This window comes from Haemaphysalis longicornis, unplaced genomic scaffold, assembly GCF_048455015.1.
Source record: "Haemaphysalis longicornis isolate Haplotype H1 unplaced genomic scaffold, Haemaphysalis longicornis Haplotype H1 scaffold_1, whole genome shotgun sequence".
NCBI lineage: Eukaryota > Metazoa > Arthropoda > Arachnida > Ixodida > Ixodidae > Haemaphysalis > Haemaphysalis longicornis.
The window spans coordinates 472,465,655-472,486,055 of NW_027526203.1; the positions used below are offsets into that span (position 1 = coordinate 472,465,655).

A 20,401-nucleotide genomic window follows, 5' to 3' on the forward strand; every position below is an offset into this window, starting at 1 on the left:
GTGCATTTTAAGCGCACAAAAAACACACGGACACAGAAGACAAGGACAAGCGCTCGCCCTCGTATTCCGTGTCCGTGTGTTTTTTGTGCGCTTAAAATGAACGTTACGGACCTTCCGTCGCTGCAAAGCAACAAAAGTTCATTCCTCAGGCTAAAACATGAACTTAATTTGTCTGCAGCAACCCATTAGTTTTGTCCTTCTAGTCCCATTCCGTTCGCTTGTGCTTGTTGACAGAGTTTTACCAGTCTACTTCGCCTGCTAGGTGGCAAGTTTAGTCAACGCGCCAAAGGCCGGTTTCCTCCTAGCCGAACTCTCACCATCCTGCGGTCACCGGCGGGGTTTCTACCCTGGTCTCATTTATTTATTTATTCAAGATACCCTCAGGGCCCCCAGGGCATTGTTAAGGGGAGTGGTGCATGGGCAGTACAACGCAAGAAAAGATAACAAACATAAGAGAAGTTGCACAAAACAAATACGATATGACATTGCAAGTGCTAATGCTACAGTGAACAGATGACCCACGAAAAAGAGTTGCAAGATAAAGTACTGCAGTAAACTATATGGCACATTGTAGATGGGCTTTAATGGAAACACAGGCAGAAATGAAGGAATGAAATACGTAATCCAGCTGGTAGAATACAGATTATTTAAACGCCTCTTTCCTGTCCATTTCTTACTCTTCCGTTTGCAGAAGACAGCATTCTTAATATGAAGATTTCTCATCTTTGCGAATTCCGTGAGCATATTAAGATTGCCTATAAAAATTTTCACACACAAGGTTCTTCTAACCTTCAGTTTTCGTACTTTTGCATTGAGTTGTCAGATCATGCACCCAGTTTTTCCCGCAGCCATTGGCGGCGACCATACTTGTAAAAGTTGGTGCACAGGCTTGTACAATTTTAGGTGCCAGAATCAAAAAAACGCGTTGGTCACTACAAAACCACGGCGAGAAATCTGTTTTATAGTGTGCGCAAGTGCACCAAACGTCACGTACACGGGCTTGGTGTTAGCGCCTTTCCAATTTTTGAAGCCATTGATCCCGCAGAGTACATACTGGTGGACAAAAGCTTACGGAACGCAGTTGCAGCGATTGTCTTTCTCCGTCCATGTGCTCGGTGGCCAAGGATCTGCTGTGTCGCGGAGGCGACGCTCCGACGTGCGAGATGCTGTGCTTGAGAGCACAAAGCGCGTGCCGGGCAGCGCAGAAAATAACTCGGATAGCTACAACTGCGTGTGGTAAACTCTTCACCCCGGCGCGTGTTCGAAAATGGCTTTGGCGCCGATGCCGACCACGCGCTTCGCGATAGCATATCGTCAGCCCGCGCGTGCGACAACTATGCGCGCTGCGCTGTGAGCTCCGCCAGTGGAGTTATCCGAAACCCAAACACTGTCCAAGGGCCGTCGTGCTGCAATGAGACGGGATGAGGCGGCTATTGCTAGAACAGCGGTACTAACTCGAGGGCGACGAGTACAATGTCGGTGCCATTTGAAATGATGCGGTCCGCAAAGCTGTCGGCTCACGTTTCCTCGAGGAACCGGCGTTGGCCGTGGACGACGCTCCCTTGGACGCAGCTGCGCAGCGGTCAAACAGCGCCACGCGCTAGAGACAGGAGCCCCACGTGCGAGCCGCTCCGTTGGCGGCCCCGATGGCGAACTGCCACTCCCGCCGCGGTCGAGACACTCTCTGGTCGCGCCCCGCGGAGACTCGGCAATACATAGCCACGGGGCGGGCCGCGCGCGCATCACAGGAAGGAGCGGCGCTCCCTCTCCCGATCATCGCGCCCCTCCTCTCCACGCGTTACCCGGGCCACAAAGGCGCGCAGGAGCGGTCGCCTCCTCTTCCAGCCGGTCCCGGGCTTCCCGATATCAGATCTCGGGGTGGATACGAGCTAAAACGGCAATGCATTTGAAGGGTAACCCAGGCCATAGAGATCTCACTGTTCAGAATCATTTCAAGGCGAAAGCCTCAAGTGCCCCGTTCTGCGAAAACCCGTCGTCGTCGTAGTTGTTGTCCGGTCAAGAAAACGGCAGCGGCTGTGGAATTTAAACCCCGGCCTGCACAGTAGCAGCCCGAGGCGCAAGTGCACTATCTCCGCACGTTACCAGCGTAGAATAAAAGTTTGTTCCTTTCTCGGAGACACATACCCACTTGGGGGATTGGCCAAGAATAGAAAGCTTTGAGGGGCCAATTTGCCCGCTTTACAAATTTCGCTGAGCTATGAATTAGAAACGCAAAAATTTTAAATAGTGCGCGGCACATGCACGTGACGGCACGCGAGTAGAACAGGCGCACACTAGAAAATTGGAGGGTGGTCCCTGGGTGACTGAATTAAAATCATTGTACAGTCCTGTTTATTTTGCGAAGTAACGTGACCGCGCTGCAATTAAACAGTTTAACCCTGCCACCACCTCTCACGTTTATGTTTAAATGTTTTCTTTTATCTGGATGCACGACATTTTGTTTCATCCGCGGCCGGCAGGCGGCATAAAAGTTTTTGGGACGATCTAACATTTCAGATTCGTTATAGACCGTTCCATCGGGCGAGGGGGAAACGTACTCTCGCACTCAGCGGTCGCGGCGCGCGGGTCGCCTTTCCCCCTCTCTGGAGTGTGCGCGCTGCGCCGATCACGGCGGGCCTGGCGCGGCTTCTCCCTTGCCTTGACTACGCTTTGTAGGCATCGCGCGGGCGGGTTTACCACTAATTTACGCATTATTTTAATTGAGCCAGACTAGCAGTTTAAAGCACACAAGATTTTTCGTGATTTTGTTATGCTGATCAGCTCTTTCTGTACACCTACTTTGGAGTAGTGGCAGAAAATTCTACCTTCTCTCTAAACTAAGATGGGCCATTGAAACTTGCCTGTGCCGCAGATGGTATTAGTTCCACCTCCACCGTTGCTGCGGTCACATTGCGGCATACGCAGCTCGAAGTATTACGTGGGCTGGCCTCGGCGATTTTCACAGTGACTACGACCTCCCTGAATGTCCCTTTCCCCAGCCAATCTGAGAGGAAGGGGGGGGGGGGGCTACTGAAGGGGATTCCGCCTCCCTTCTCCCATTCCCAACTCCGGCCAAGTAAAGTTGTTCACTCACTCACTCCAGCCAAGAGTTTAGTCTATTGCTTATGTCTCTTTGTCGGCAACATCAAACTAAGCAGCGTAAAAGCGAACGCTTGCCTGGTTGCCGAACGGCAGACGCGTAATAAGTCCTTATATGACGCTCTCCAGGAGCCGTGTTGTTTATTTAATTTATGTTGCACAATAGTTTCACGGCTAAATTGGGCAACAGAGCAGCTCGGAATTCTAGAGAGAGGAAGTTTTGTTTATAGTTGGCGGCAGAGGTGGCTGATGGTGATGTGTTGATAGATCGATAATATTTAATATAAACTATATAATATGCCAAATACTTACTAAGTTCACCCAAAACTACCTGTATTACACCCTGCGGGGATACGAAGCCAAAAGTCTGTTACAATGACGCGCGCTTCTGCTTGTTGCCCATGGGCGCCGAGCGTATCACGGTTAGATCGTTTTAACAAGCATCAGTTTTTGCAGTAAAGCGATCAAAATACCCGCCATACGCGATCCCGGGCACACACACGCAAAAGAAAAAAAATTGTGACAAAGTATTGCAAACATAAATTCCACACGGCATCGTTTACCCAACATAGACAACGCTGCCTCGAGGCGAATTTCAGCTCCACCGTGACCCAAAAAGCTGCCAATTTGAGCCAGATCGCTTAAACTGGTCCTATGCAAAAACTTTGCCGCTCAAAGTATATTACGGAAAAGAACGTACAACGCGCTACAACGAAAAATTTACCGATACGCCGCTGGCGCCCATGCGCCGCGGAGCAAACTCCCAAGCCAGCAAATCGGCGAGCTACCAGAGGGCGCTGCGCACGCAAGATGGCGGCGCCCTCATTAGAACGGTATACAGGTACGCAAGTATACGGATCCATTTTTGGAGTTCTGTTAAAACACCTTGATTTGCTAGTTTCATTCGGTGACCATTGACGATATTGCTTCGTCCGTGCCGGCGTATGCCGCTCTGTGGAGCGCACGCCCCGTACAATGGCCCTTCGCTCCAACGCAGCACGCCACGCGACGTCATTTTTGCACACGGCGCGCATCTGATCCGAGGCTACCGCGTCGTCCGCGCGCCGGCGCTCCGCCGCTGACGTTGTGATCCTAGGCCGATCCACACGACGGACCAAGTCCGATCCAAAGCAGAGCGCATCCACACGGCGGGCCGGCTGAGCGGACCGCGAATGGCCGACCGTCTGAACTCGCAAGCTAGAAGGTTGAACACAGGCGCCGTCGTTCGCACGAAAGCGACACGACGAGCGGCGACGGCGGGGCGATACGGGCTGCATACGGCTTGTCACCGCTCGCTGGAACCGAACTCTTCCCGTAAATTGAGGTCCACATGCGTGAAACAAAGCGATAATGATGGCTAGCCTCGCACTAGTAAGAGTCATAGGGCTCGCAAGAAAAAGCGCGAATGAAGTATGCGTCGCGATTGTAAGCCTAGCCCGCCACATATCCCACCGGCTGTGATTGACAGGCTCCTTCGAGCGTTTCGAAACAGCCGCGCTGCCCGCGCTGTTCTCTACTGGCGCAACCGGAACCGGCTCCGCCCACGCGACGCGGCCGCTGTCAGACCACGCTGGTTGATGTCGCGGTCCGCCGTCGAGACTGCGGACTGAAAAGCCTCGGCGAATATTTGGACCGCGAAGGCCGCGGTCATGGTCATGGAGGAAAGAAAAGGTTAGGAGAGGCCCTGACGTCACATTTGTGAAGCCGAGTCCCGCCATGACTTGAGCCCACGGAGCCCAGCACTCTATCCCAACATCATTTGCCGTCTCCGGTTTGATTTGACTAACATGGCGACGCCCTGCCCTCCCGCTTCGAAGCGAAAACAGCTTCGTCGCTAATTCCTCGGTGCGATATCATGTTCTAAGCTGTTGATTTCGCCTTCAATGTGCCCATTCTAACCCTCGCCCAAAGTTTCAATCGAAAAACGGCCTTGGTTTTTGAGATAGAAGGACGATTTTTCAGCTCTTAAGCCTGGCAAAGTAGCGTTTGTCGTCGTCATAGCAACAGGCTCGCGGGATGGCGAACGCAGACGACGGGAGCATTGTTTGGTGTCGTACAGCAGTGCGGTCTTTGCGCGCTACGTCTCAGCAGCGATAAATTTCACTTCATTTCACAACGAAGAAACACAAAGTGAGCAAAGAACGAACTGTGACTCTCGCCAACGCTGAGCGAAGGGGATTTTCCCGACAGGTCGCCGGCGGCGGCAGCGGCTCGCTCCGCCGATCTCGACGCAACGTAAGCGCCGCTGCGGCCGGGATTAAGGCCGCCTCCGATGGCGGAGTTTTCAAACTGGCTTCGTTTGTCGTAGTGACTGCGCTGGTTTGCAAGCGTAGCGAGGCAGCGACATACCAAGCGCCTTAAAAATTTGTCGGTTCTATTTGCCCAAATTTGGCCGCCGCAGTTGTAAACAAGTAAGCAACATTGTCCATGGGCTCAAGAAAAATGACGTAACTTCCTCCACACTTTTCGCAATGCATTGGGATGCTAGGGGTAGAGTGAACTAGTTCTAGTTCTAGTTATTCTAGTTCTAGTTCTAGTTCACTCTACTAGGGGCCTCTCCTGAGTATTCTTTCCTCCATGGCCGCGGTCCTGCGCGGTCCAACGGCGGTCCGCGCGAACTGGTGACGTCCTGTCACGTGATGCGCGGACCGCGGTCCAAATAATCGTTTTGGTCCGCGGTGTGGATCCCGGCGGGCCGCTACGGCGGCTTCGTGCATCACGACTAACGGACCCGGCGAGTTTGAGCCTTCTGGTGTTTACAGACTGTAAATCCGCTAATTGACGCTATTAAAGGGCCACTAAATGCTGAATAACTTTTTGTTTTAACTAAAAGATAACGCGTCTCGTAGCTCGCTCGGCTTTTATTTGACTGCAAAAGATGCCTTGTTTTCCGAGAAATAAATAATTGCAGCTGGCATTTCTTTCTACCGGCTCCCTTCTATTTCTTCGAACGTACAAAGCACGAACAGCGAGCCGGAGTCCCAATCTCGAGTTGATCGTCGCCATCTTCCTGAAAGCTTGTTTTCTTTGGATTTCGCTGTCGTTACAGCGAACTCTACTTTCGCCGCAATTTAGGCGTGGCGGCGTGCTGTAGGAAAAGTCGCCAACAAGCACCGCCGCTCAGGAAACTTGGCGGTGAGGAACTGCCGCATGAGAGAAAGTGTAGAAAATACGTCACTGGCCAGCAACGAAGCTGACGCAGTGATGTTCCGTACTCGGTAGAAAAATTTCCATTTCTAGGTTCAGAAATTCCCTATTTTTAGCAATTTTCCCCCGCAGTTTTCTCAAGAATTCCCTGCAGATTTCCCGGCATTCTCTCTCTCTCTCTCTCTCTCTCTCTCTCTCTCTCTCTCTCTCTCTCTCTCTCTCTCTCTCTCTCTCTCTCTCTCTCTCTCTTTTCAGCTCTACGTGGATTCCAGATCAGTTTTGAGCGTCAGTGCAACTTACTTCACGAAGCCTCCCGGGCGCAGACGCCGTACCAGAATCGGAGTTTCAGCGGGAAATAAATTTTACTACATCTACCGTTCCACAGCATTTCACTACACATTTTTTGTTTTGTAACAAACAGCGTGCTTATTTCGCATTTTAAAGCTCTAAGTTAAAACTCCCCGTATGAAGAACGAGACATCGTTGGGTAATTGACGTAGTTCTAGCTTAGCCCGGGACTGCTGGCGCCATCTCTTGTTGACAGCACGCGGACTAAGGCGTACCCATTGGCGGATCCAGAGGGGGGGTCCGGATGTCCTGACCCCTCCCTTAATTTCTGAATACCCCGAAGACGATGATCTCTCTGGTCGTGGAAAAGTCTAGTTGACGATTTCTTCTATTTCTTGAATTTCTGCTTTTCCGAAATATCGGTGAATAAAAAAGACTCCTCTTCATAATCATTACCATCACTGATGGAAGCTGAGCCCCCTCTCAGAAAAAACCTGGATCCGCCCCTGGGCGTACCCGAAATACTTTTTTGTTTATTGCGCAGAAATACATGCAAACAGGTTTCAGCTCTTCAGCCTCCGCCGCTTCACGCTTCACTAGCTCTTTCTGATTAATTTTTTTTTTCATCCTCCCTCTTGCTTCATGAACCGGATTGGAAACGATCTTGGATGCTTTTGGCTTGCATGAACACGACTTCGGATATTTGAACACAAATCCGACGAAGCGTTAAGAGAACTTCAAAAAAAAAATAATAAATCATGCGAGGTTTGGTGTACTTACGGTGTTTTCTTTTTGATTCTGGCAACTCCTAAAATCCCCTCTACCTAATAAAGGTTCCCTTTTCCTTTTTGGCCGAAATTACAGTCGCAAATTCCCCGCACGGAACATCACTGAGCTGACGGCCGCCGCCGCGTCCCCCTAGCATAGCGGCTAGCGTACGCCACGCTGTGGTTAGGGGGGAACGGGGACCCGACTGCACATGCGCACGCGGTGAGGAGGGCCACCCCGAGGGGCGGAGCCTAAAACCGGTCACGTGAGCGGGTACCGCGGGCCAAAAAGAGAGGGTTTAATAGGAGGCTCGGCGAGGAGGGCCGCTGTAACCCGCGGAACGAATGCGCACCTGCCCAGTAGGGTCACGGTACCCGCCGACCGTAGCCTAGGGTACGCTAAACCTCTCTTGTTATAGCAGAGCGGAGAACCGGTCTTGCGCATGCGCAGGGGCGCCGTACCGGGACCGATTTTTCGTTCTGATATAACTCCCTAATCTCCGACTTTAATCGCTGGCTGCTCTTTATGTGATGCGCCATTTGTACGGAGAACCGGTCCCGAAGCGGCGTCCGGCAGTTGAACGGCACCATTGCGCGGCGTGCACAGGGGAGTCGAAACTAAGTCGAAACCGGCTGTGCGCACGCGCAGCGGCGCCGGTCGCCCGCCGGGCAATGTACCGGGATAGGCGCTCCGCTCTGCTAGAACCCTCGATCGTATGCATCTTGCCGTCCGGCTGAACCCACAACAGGCGACGCTTGCACGAGCGCCTCAAGTCGTCTGCATGAGCCGCGCAGTGCCCCAGAAAGAGCAGATCTGGGCGCTGTTTAAATAGCGGTGCAAGTTTGGCGCTCGCCTGCAACCACCAATGACCGCTGTGCGTCATGCGGGGCTCAAGTGGATCGCCCACTGGCACGAAGGGGTGCAGAAATCGATCACGGCTGCGCTCCGCCGGCGGCGAACGCGAGACACCGTGCCAGGAATGGGACAGGCGACGAGACCGAAAGGAAATCCGCACGGGACGTCGCCGTGTTGCTGGGCGCTACGGGCATCTTTTGTCCTCTCGGGTTCAGTCCACCCGATACCGGGAGAAAAGTTACTTTCGGAGCACGTGCACCCGTCGAGGAGTCCTGTGCCGCAAGACGACTCCCGTCGTGTGCGCGACAAGATGATAGTAGCACACAAAAGCTCTCGCATCTGTGCCTTGCAGCGCGCACACGCTGAAAGCAGAGCCGGCGTCTCCCGTTTCGCGGACGTTCCTTGATCCGACGCCTTCAGTCAGCCGTTTGAGCCGCCAAGGGGAGGACAGTCTTTGTTACACGTGAAGAAGGTATGTAGATGCGACGGCGATGAAATGCGAGCTCGCTGTCACGGACAGCTACGTGGTTCCAGATAGACCAGGACAAAGAGCTGCCGCGGGCCAGATAAAAATGGCGCTTCTTTGGGTCGCGCGGTAAAGCGTGAAATCAGATTACACTGTTATTAAACAATGGTGCGGGCTGTTCACCACGCCCACAACAATATAGTCATCACCGTGACGGAGCCTTGCCTTCAAAGGGTGATCGCAGCAATCGCACTCACGCCGTGGCAGTGAAAGGCTCCGGCTCCCTGCAACACGGCGTTTCTCGCACGCCCCTCGCACACCGTGCCAACCATGCTCTGCGCCCTAACCCCCGCGGTAGTCACGTTTGCTCGTTTGTTTTAGCAGCGGCATTGGGTGCATGTCGCTCCTTTTGTTCCTACCAGTATCGGCATTGCCTAATGTCCACTGCATCTCCTTATGCCGCAAACTCGGCGCGGCACTCTTTGCACACTCCCCTATTGAAAATGCAGACTTGATGGAAACCAATGGATCCATTTTTACAATATGTGCAAGTATTGGCGAAACGCGCCAAAAATCAGGACGACTAATCGGAGCGCCGGACAGGGGAAGGGGACGAGCCGCCGTCGCTTCGACTTTGCGTTCACTTAACAGGGTGCACTGCTCGGCGAATTGGTAGTTCATTTTAAAATACTAGTTACAGCGCGAAAAGGAACAAAGACACGAGGAAAAGACGGGACCAGCGCTCAACGGCCATGGCCACTAGGAAGCCGGGCGAACGCGGCGGCGGGCCAAAGCCACCCAGGAAACTTTCTATAGGTGGCTTTGGCCGGGCTCGGCTTGATTTCACGGCTTTCCGCATGCCTGCTACCCTTCTCTGTTCGGTCATTTTTTGTGTGCGGACCGACAAGGCAAATTTTTACCGACGTGCACCACCTACTGTTCCCACAATCACAGGTTAGCAACGAGAAAACTGTTACACCGTTGCTGATAATGATCATCGTTCATGATCATTCATGCCGGACGGGCTTCCAGGAAAGCGAATGCTGAATAATCGCATTACACTTCGTGTCATCGTCTACCGATTTTTTTTTTCCGCGTTCCTGCAAGCAAAAGCTTACAACACAAGAAAAAGGGGAATTTATTTTTTTTTTTTTTAATTCGGAGCTGCTATACGCTAACTCTACCATTTTTTTTTCCGTCCCCAGGCAAAGAAAATCTGCTCGGTACCCTTCCTCCTCACTTCGGCCCACCTTATATTTTCAGCCATCTGTTCGGCTCTGGTGCTGTCTCACCGTCAACGTGCTTTACTGCGATGTCATACATTGCCTAGTGACGCTATCGCAGTTGTGCCCTGGCCGAGCTGTGGGGGCGCGAGTTCTGCGCAGCGCGGAAGAACAGCGTGGGCGTGAGCAGAAGCGGCAATGGGCGCGAAGGCAGCGGAAGGATACCTCCGCCGCGACGATGGGGCCGCGGAAGCCGGAAGCATAGAGTTTCTCACTAGCTCATATTGAGAAACTCTATGGCCGGAAGTAAGCGCGATGCCATCCGTCGGGACCCCGAGCCCTGCTGAACGCTTCCCCGGCGCGACGGCGCGGTTTGAGCGGGAGTTTGTGGCCAACCAATTGGACGTCGCTTGTACGGCGTGCAATCGTTTGTAGTCTCTCGGGGACATCAGTCGCGTTACTATGGTGCGTGGCATTGCACAGCGCGAGCGTGCGGCCTTGGCGTTAAGGCCAGGACACATGCAGCAAACATGCAGCAAAAATTCGCGCGGCGGGAATTCTTCCGCGGCAGGACGCCGCATGTTCGTCGGGCTGAACTACATGAAGCGTAGAGACGCCGCCCGCCAGCGCGTCGCCGTTTGGTTGACGATTGACGATTAAAATAACCAAAGGCCTTCCGCAAGGATGTAATCGGAAAGGACTTCGTGGTCCTTTACGGTTGCGCGTCCTTCGGGGGCGCATAGGCGAAGCGCGGAGGTCTACAGAGGCACCACGCCTGAGTGAAGGGGCAGTTGCCAACGCGAACATCTCCTTACCCCTTGAGGTCGAGCTCCGAGGCATATTAGTCGTATTGGATCATTTAACATACTCGCCAAGTACGCCTCAAATAGCACGTACTGGACAGGATCCCAAGATTGCTCAGCAAGGAAATCGAGGCTGCGTCTAACGAGATTTCTTCGTTAATGAAACTCCAGGAGGTGAAGAACTTGGACAAGCTGTCCTCTACCAACATCTAGGCTCACGCACACCGGGCATTGCTCGCTCCTCCGCGCTCCATACCAAAGCACCTCACTAGTGCTCTCGTCACCCGTATTAATATAGGCACATGCATTCGCAGTGATTACGCGCCTGCATTTAAACGCAACCATTTTTCTTGGTGTGCACTTGGGAATAGAGTTCCTCGTAGGCAATGCATTTTCATTCTTCTCTCACGTGCCTGCTTGGTGTGCTGTTCGCGGCCTGCACCACGACGTTACCTGCCACGGCTGCACACGACGATGCTGACCGCGTCACAATGCGCTGGATGCAGTCACGCCTACGCAGCGGCCCTTCTTGCCTGGCTGGGAAGCGGCGGAGGAGCTGCAGTCGCGATGTTCACTCCGCGTCAGGGCTCCAGGGTTGAGCAACGCCACTCGTGTTTCAGCTGAACGGGCATTGTGATCCCGGCGTCAACTCTGCTTAGAACAGTCAAAGCACCGTGGGAAAAGTGCTCAGCTCTAGCGCCTAGGGCTGAACTCACCGAACACTGCCATAAGATCATTTTTCGCAAGTATTCCACGTAATTGGGCAGCCGCGCAGGCAGCATAATTACGCACTCCCTGCGACATCCTTCCCGGAATGACATATACGGCGTTGAGTTCAGGTCACTTGGACTGCCAGTGGAAGCACCACATTACAAAAGGGTCATGGTTTTGGCCTGTTGGTGATGCATAATGGAACTGAAAGCGCAAATTAGACACGAACAAAGAAAGGGGACTTTCAGTTTGCGCTTTCAGTTCCATTATGCATCACCAACAGGCCCAAAGCATGAAGGTTGGTAGTTAGCGCTCGTCCTGTTGTCCCCTTTCTTTGTCCGTGTCTAATGTGCGCTTTCAGTTCCATTATGCACCACATTACCTATACGTATACTCTTTCTGCTGTCGTGCCTTGCACGAATCCGTGCTTGAAACTACAAAAGGTGACCCCATTACACAAAACTCCAGAAGGATTCCTTCACGGCGCCTACCAATACCCAGAGCAGCCGAAGTACTCATCAAGAAGACAATCTCCAACAGTGGTTACACGTCCTCCATAGCCACAAAATGCGACCAACCGACTCCCCCCGTATTGCCCGTATTGCCAACAGGTCATATCTGCAGACCTATACCTTACGCGCAACTGTAGTCAGTCAACACTACCCAAACAGAGACTCTATACCCTCCAGATCATTTTTAAGGCACTGGACAATGAGACAAGCGGTGACCTTGCGAAATAGTCCGGGGGTAACTATGCGTCCCCAGAAGAAACTCGGCTAATTAACGCAAAAACGATGGCTCACACACCATCCAATTGCTTATGTAGTCAAGAATTCGACGAAAGTTCGTCTGGTCAGGTATCACGATGAGGACGAAATGCGGTCACTGACCAAGTCAAGGTGAAAACACAGAGACGTTTCGGAACCCGTACGGGTTCCTTGATCACACTCAGAAACGTCTTGATCACACTCCGAAACGTCTTTGTGTTTTCACCTTGACTTGGTCAGTGACCGCATTTCGTCCTCATCCAATTGCTTGTCACAAAACTCTAATTCGGCTCTAACCCAATTCGGAAATGTACGTGTGCACGTTTCCGCATCCACTCATCCTGTAGCGCGGTAGCTCAGAGTCTGGCCCGAGACCACGTACCAGGAAGTACGCAGTCGCGGCGGGTGAAAACAGGAGCGGCGCAGAGCCGGGGGAGACAGTGCCGCGAAAAATGACATCGTGATGGTCAGACGCAAACAAGGCTGATTAAAACTTTGCTTCTGCTCGGCACTGACTAACCGCGAAAGCATGAAAGTGCACACGGACACTTCTGCCGCCGCACTTGCACTTGCAGGAGAAGACAACGTCAAAGGGTTCAAACAAAGAGTGCACACGTACCGCCAAAAGCAGTGGAACACGGGCTGAATGTAAGCGTTTAGAACAGGTCGCTGCCGCAAAGCAACCTAGCAGGGAGCAAATCAATTACATTCACGAACGTAGAGTTTCATGCAGTACAACTAGAGAGGAATCTGGCGCTGCGATCGTCCGTCTCAATGGGCGTGATGCATGGACCATAGCATGGAGGAGCGTGATGGGTAGTTCTGGATTCGGATTGGCGCTCGATGGCTTGTGGAAGTTCGTATGGATTGAATCGTGCAGGCAGTTTCGTTTTCGTTTTGGATTTGCATGAACGCATTTACCGATGTTGGAAGAAGCAGTCAGAAATACGTTTATCCTTGAACTGAATGCCGCACGCGCACTGACGCCGAGTGGAATGTTTTTTTAACAGAGTTGGGAATTGGGTGGGTTATCATATCAATTCATTGCCGGCACAGCGAGCACGAAAACACAAATGACGGCGCTGTGTGCGGCGAAGTTGTCTGCGAATTAGGAAATGCGGCGCTGCTAATTCGACAGAGCAATGTATTTTCGAAGCTGATGACGGTTGCGAATTGCTTCGAACAGTCCCACCTCTCGTGCGAACGCCGGCTCCTACGGCGTAGACCAGCAGTACCGGCGGCTGATACGAACGCTGCTTGATGAATGTCACTAATTCAGGCTAGAATAACTTCTCCAAAAAGTAATCGGTTTCTTTGTTTAGGAGCAGAAAACTTTTCTTAATAATAAAAACTACAAGTGTCGAAACTATTACAAACTGTTTTGGAGAAGTCTGCGTCCCGCTGTATAGTTGGCGGCAAATGGCAAACGTACTCCGCAAAACTAGCTCCTCGACTCCGCGTTTGCTTTCTATTTAAACGCGCCGTTTTATTTCGCACAAAACCTGTTTTTGGTCACTAACTTTCTTGCTTTCCACGTAATTTGTAAACAGCGAACCGCGCAATAGGAATTTTTTGTCAAAAGACACAATTTGCGCAGCCATATATAGGCCCGTTTCAATCCTACGCAATCCGGTTCCAGAACTGCCCATCATTCCCATCGAAGCGTAAGCGCCACCTCGGTGTTCACATTGACACTAACGCCAGTTTCCCCTCTAGTCATTATTGTATGAAACTCTATGTTCACGAACCCTTGTTCGAACTTTCTCACTAGAAGTCTACAAGAATTTCTACTGCAACTCTGCATCAAGCTAAGGCACTTCTCCCAAGCGTGGCAGCCGAGGCGGGCTTTTCATTGAAAAGCTTTCACTGATGTCGCCGAACAAGACCAGGGTCAGCGTTTCATTCAAAACGACGCAAATAAACTCTTGGAACTAATAGCCCAGAAATCGTGCTTTCATCCCACGCCTTCCTTATGCCAAGAAAAAGTCGACTCCACGTCCTGCGACGTGCTGATGTGTTGCGAGGCAAGCTTGTGTCCACATTTCATCCCGCGTGCCCGGGAGAATATTTACAGTGCGCGTGGGCACACGTGTGACACGTGCACGGCCGGAGTGCGCAGCGAACGCGATCTCTCTAGATGCGAGATACATGTTTTTTTACGTAAACGAGTTGCACTTTCAGCGCTACAGTGTGTCTTTTGCGTTAAAAGAACGTTGGTTTTTGTGTATGACTTGTAACATGCAATTTTCTAACCTTGCCAAAGACCACATGTGCACGGCACACGGATTCGGGCTATTCCTTGTTTTCACCGAGGTGTGACAACTGACCAAGTTCGAAAATGTGGCACTTCTGATTTCAGAAACTGCGCGGAACAGCTCAATAATTACTATATACTCTGGTTATGGCGCGTCGCCTCGCCCGTCAAGATGAACCGTTTCGCGCAACATTGCCCTTCAGAAGGCATAGCAGGCCGGTGATACCAGCCAAACGCGCGTGCCATGTGACCGAGCCACATCCGGCTGCTTTGGCGGCCCGTCTTCAAACAGCCTCACAAGGCTGCAGGGACCAACGTTGGCGGGGACGGCTTGCACCGTGGCTGGCAACAAACGCTCGCGGCAAGACAGCTAGCGGGCAAAGGGCGGGGGCCAGACTGCCGCAGATACGTTTGTCGCGCTCGGTGAAAGATACGCGGGCCACCAGCAACCAGACTTGGTCGTTTCTGCAGTGAGAACAGATTGGATGCTGACAATTGTCGATATCTTCAGGCCAGACAAGGTCGCCGAGCCGTTGCTCTTTGCGTCTTATATCTTCAAGTTTGGTTCGAGCTGTGCACTTTGAAGATTCAGTAAAGCCACATGTCAGGAACGCTTGAATTTTGGTCCCGTTTAGTCGTAAGAAAATTTGGGCGAGTACAGCCGCCACGCTGTATGCGGCCGCTACAGTACTTGGGCAGCCGGTAACAGATGCAGCTGCCTAAAGGCCACAACCTGAACGGGTTAACGATTTGGCCTCAAAAAGCGAGTCGCAACGAGCGCGCTACATTTGGTTCCGAAGGAAGCGTCTAAAGAACCTCCTGCCGGGCGCGGCCTCCTCCTGTCCCCGTCTATGGTGGGCCTTTCAGGCGCCCCCCCCCCCCCCCCCCCCCTCTCTCTCTCTCTCTCTCTCTCTCTCTCTCTCTCTCTCTCTCTCTCTCTCTCTCTCTCTCTCTCTCTCTCTCTCTCTCTCTCTCTCCTCTCTCTCTCTCTCTCTCTCTCTCTCTCTCTCTCTCTGCGGATGAAAAACGTTCATAAACAAAAAAAAGGTCCAAGGATGTCCATATTTTGATATAAGACGACTTATGCTGCTCCTGAAAAGATGTCTTCCCGACGAATGCACTCGTTTTCAGAGGTGAAGCCGGCTTTAAGGGAATCGGTGTAAGCGTGGTCTTCGTAAGCCGACTTTCCCGCACTGCGTGCTGCACGGTGAAGCATGGTCATCCACGCAGGGAGTGCGGTTACAGCCCCACTTTACGCTCCCTCGTCACGCGAGGCTCCCACATTGCGCAATGCGGCGCGCTCTCCGGCGGCCACCTGTGCGGCACACTAGAGACGCCGCTGTCCCTAACCGCCAATCGCGTGTGTCCTTTGTCTTTGATATAGAGATCGCGCCACTGCCCTTATAATCCGACACAGCAAAACCACCAATATACCTAAACCTCAGCACAGAAAATCTCACCAGAGCTACAGCTTCAATGGACTTCCCTCTTCACCGAGAGATTTGGCTCCGACTTTTTTTTTTCGTTTTCACGCTACCAAGCAAATGAAACCAGTAGGTCGAATTTGCCGCCAGGTTTTGGCACGCCTACGCATTCTGCCCGCTTTTGTACAAAGCTACTACCCGCAGAGTTCCCTGCGCTCTGAGGAACTGCACCAGACGCCACAGAAGTCTGTGCTTATCTGTCTCTTCCTCTTCCCCTGCGCGCACTGTAGGACCAAGCCGCACCTGCAGAACAGCGATGGAGTCCGGCATTTGCGCTGCAAGCTTCGTGTTAGATGCAGTTGGAACGCCAGCGGCGAGACGGTCGACGGCGTGATGCAGTACAGGACAGTTCGATGACGATCGTGATCGATTGGGGCAGCCAGGCGGTACGGTCGATGCGGCTGACGCGCGCAGTATAGGCGAACGACGACCACTCTGGGCTAGCTGGACCACTGCAGGAGCGATGCGATGTTCTGGTTCTATTAGTTGATCTTATTCGGGTCGCTCAGCACTTCTTGGGTTCGTTGCGTGGTCGTCGGCTGTGGATTTTGATTCAGTTTGCATGGGAGAAAGCGCGAAGAAAGCCTCTGCCACGTAAATGCTCCCTCTCTTCCCCTCGCCCCTCCCGCTCCTCCCGCGATAAACTCGGAGGAGGTTTTGTGCTAAGGCCAATCCAGTTCTAACTGAACCTTTCGTTACAGCAGGCGGTCCAGAGTCGTCGTGTGTATTTCTGGGTCAAAATATTGTTTTCTGAGCGTATTTTCTCTTTTCTATCGCAAATATCAAGCAAATATTTATTTTGGTATAAAAGTACAGTGCGAGTTCCAGCTGTGTGTGGATACTTCAAGCTGTCCCCATCCATAGTGGTCCTTGCAAACATGCCTAATGTTTTCTTTTTTACTCAACAATGTTGTCAAACATGAGGTATGATTCCAGATTTAATCGTACGGAAAGGTTTCGCCAATATACACTACTCGTTCGAGAATTTGTTTCTGATTTGGACGGATGGCTGAATCGACGGACATAATACGTAGATACAGACAGGCAGACCAAAATTTTCGGGTTTAAGTAGCTCAAGGAAGACACTCGCCTCTAAAAAAGTAAAACGAAACTCTCAAAGCGTTATTTTGGGTTTTACACGCCCAGGCTACACCTGGGCTACGGGGCGCGCGATAGCGAAGGGCCACGGACTAGTGCAGACAGCTTGGGACGTTTTACGAACGCATGAGCGGAAAGGGACGCGTCCCCGCACGCGTCTCCGCCCCGAGAACCGATTTCGCTGCCGGATGACCCGCCGCAACGGCCGCTCGCCCGCGCATTCAGTCTGCTAGATATTTTGAAACTCCGCGTTGGAAACCGGTGGGCTCGGACGGGCATGTGTCGGACAAGATTCAAGACACCAGTTGCAGTGAAAGATGCGATACTGCCACTCCGATTCGTTTCGACGTGCGATTATTAGCCGCATGGCGCGTTTTTGCACGCGATTCGTGCGCGTCGGCGTTGCGCGTGCAATTTTTTCACGCACGCGTCGACGATTCCGGGCGCGCTGCAGCTTCTGCCTCGCTCAGAAAATGACGCGCGTCGCGCGCGGCAGTGGGAGGAGCTTGACAACCTGCGCCAATGGGGAGGCGCGCGCCTCATAACGGCAGTTTTGAAGCGCTCGAGACAGCCGGCTGGCTCCGCCGGGCAGTGTTGTACGGAACGGCGTTCCAAGTAACGACGTTCCTGGAACTAGTTCTTTTTGGGGGGAACGGAGGAACACCACCGTTCCATTAAGAGTGGGTGGAACTGTAACGGTAACTCGTTACGTTTACGAAGGAACGGCAGAGGGAACGGCATCGTTACATCGCTAGGATTAGGCTGTTTTTTGATGTCAAGGCTTTAGGGCGCTGGAGCTACTACAAAAAGCCACAGGCCCCCACTGGGTTTCTCTTTGTATAAGCTGCCCAATTTGCCCGCCCTTCTTCGGAGCGTGCTTCCTCGAAGGTCAAAGGCAGAAGAATAACTACACATCAGGCTGCAGACTGTCGGGCAGGTTGCACGGGGTGCACACGGCCTGGTCGCCCCGTCGGCTGCAGATGCGCATGAGACAGGCGTCTCTTTGATTCGTCTTCTTCCGCGACCTCTTCTTTTGTGCATAACAGTGGAACGCGTAAGCTGCTCAGCAGAAGACGCGACTGTACCGTGTTCATCGCACACATGTTATCCACAGTACAGGCAGCCGTGCCAGCCGAAGGGGCCGTGCGAGACTTCTCTGCTGTCTGTCAACGGACATCAGGGTCACGGGCGTTGCGCTCGCCGCGTGTAAATACAAGGCGTCAAGCTCTTAGCCTCAGATTCTTGAAATGTTGCCGCTGCCGCCTAAAGCGATGCGAGAGCTATCGGATCTCATGCGGAGTAGCAACCACCCCTGAGAGCTGGAAGCCGAATCTGACCTCGGACTTTGATCGCACTACGGCACGGACATGTCGCTCCTATACGCGCCGCCGGAAACTTCCTCACGCAACGAGCGGACCATCGGTTTCGTGATGTGCCCACTTCCAGGTTTGCAGGTTTGCTCTGACAATTGGTTTTCGAATTTTGCTGGGAGTTATGCCGCCACCTCTCCTTCACATCAGAGCAGTGCGACCACTGTGGTGTGTTACCGACCGGTGCCGACCAGTGAATGCTTCAGGCGGGCACTGATAGCGAGCCGAGTAGCGTATACTCACGTAGGGTTACCAACCGTCCCGGATTATGCGGGACTGGGCCGACTTTTCATACAACGTCCCGAGTAGCGCCGTCCCTGTCAGGACAGCTGTATGTCCCGGATTTGTTCCGGACATAGTTAGGACTTTTTTTTGCAATCCAAAGCACGCTCAACAAGTCGCGTCACGCTCCGGAACACAAAGGTAGCGCGACCATGTCCAGGCGGAGCTTCAGGTAAAGCTGAACTTCGCTTGAAGCGCGACAACATTTACAAGTACATTCTCCAGCAAGAGAAAGTATTGCGAGTGGCATGTAGCCAGATGAAGTATACACTTCAAGGAGCCGCCACAATACAGAAAAAATAGATTTCTCGGAATAATACCGCCAGACAGAAAACTGTTTTCGTTGAGTTAGGGTCCGCTATTCAACCCCCCCCCCCCCCCCCCCCCCCCCCCACTTCCCGGTCCCGGCATCGGTAACCGTAAGCTGGTGGCTGTTGCCGGGCACAGAGTTCCTCCATTCAGACAACGAGAAGCCGGAGGCCAACGAGAAGCCGGAGGCCAACGAGAAGCCGGAGGCCAAACTTACACACCGTAGAGTAAAGTTACAGCAGACAAGGCTGCGGCAAAAAAGGCAACCATGAACTCTCAACCCGGCAAATTCACGCTCTGAGGCGCTGTTGTTGACGCACTGGCTCCGATGCTCACGCGTGCGATTTAGGGAGAAAACCGCAACAGTCAAAGTTATGCGCACGGCACCATAGAGTGTTTCAACGGCGGTGAAACAAAAAAAAAAGTTAAAGCTGTTCCACTCAATGTGAAAGCTATCGGAAGCGCAGAGCAGTGATTCGCCATAATGGGCTGCAGCGCCGCTATCCGCTCACTGCTGCCACCCAATGCATTTTAAATTTCCCGCCTTCGCAGTGCTCGCGCGCCCCCTGCCTGAAACTGCTCCCGCGAGAGTTGCCGCCTGATTCCGGCAGTCGCATCGACCGTTAGCGAGCTAAAACGACAAGGCAAGCCCATAAAGTGCTCTGCACTTAATATACACGAAACAACCACTGCCCGTGGAGAGTGCGGGTTGTATGCTAGCACACGCCTATAAGAGCATGCGGAGGCAGTTTGCTGAGTCTGATGGACTGAGCCAACTTATCGTCAAGTACAACACGGTAGCACTTTCAAGAGCTTTGGTGGTAGCGCTCATCAACATTGCCAACAAGGTGTTGTCGAAAAAAAAAAAAAAAAACAGGTTCGTCTGTATGACAGAAACATCGATCTGCAACTCTTGCTGAGTTCGAACAAATGACTCTACTAAGTTGCGAATATATATTCTGGACATTCTTTTTTCACTCATACTGCAATATTAAATCAGCATTCATTAAACGCCTATGCATTGTTCCTGTCGATGCGGTTTCTAGTGCACGACATTTATGTTCGTGCATGTGACTAACTTTCTATTTGCCCATCTGACTGCGCCTTTGAAGACCCAAGTGGAAAGCGCCATATGTGTCGCACTTGTGATATACGAGCACCAGGCTTGCAGTTGAAAATATGTCGGGTGCTCCCTGAAAAAAATCCTCTAGGAGCATTTCATTGAATTTTTACCTCTAGATAATCTGCTGCCGGCGGTGTAGACATTCGAATAATTTATGTAGTATGATGTGAGTGTTAAATTGCTTACTTCATTTCGCCTCAGGATTATCTGACACCACATTTTAATTAAAGAAATCAAATGTAACGTTAATGTAACGACACGTTACAATGTTCGAAGTGTAACTGGAACGCGTTCCTTTCTCAATACAGGAACTTGTAACGGGAACTCGTTTTAAAAATCGGGAAGGAACGAGGA

The 20,401-nt window shown here is 52.2% G+C and overlaps 1 protein-coding gene across 8 annotated transcripts in view; it reads right to left on the reverse strand.

Moving 5' to 3' along the window:
• The window catches only part of Rhobtb (Rho-related BTB domain containing), a 225,149-nt gene that overhangs the window by 87,867 nt on the left and 116,881 nt on the right, over positions 1-20,401 (reverse strand). Inside the window, exon 1 of one of the 8 annotated variants that reach the window (XM_077688197.1) lies at positions 1,522-1,693. The exons of 6 other annotated variants lie outside the window; for them this stretch is intronic. The gene's annotated coding sequence lies outside the window, so the exon portion shown is untranslated. Of the gene's footprint in view, positions 1-1,455; positions 1,694-20,401 lie in introns of those variants that run through there. One more of the 8 variants, XM_077688198.1, reaches the window with a different exon arrangement.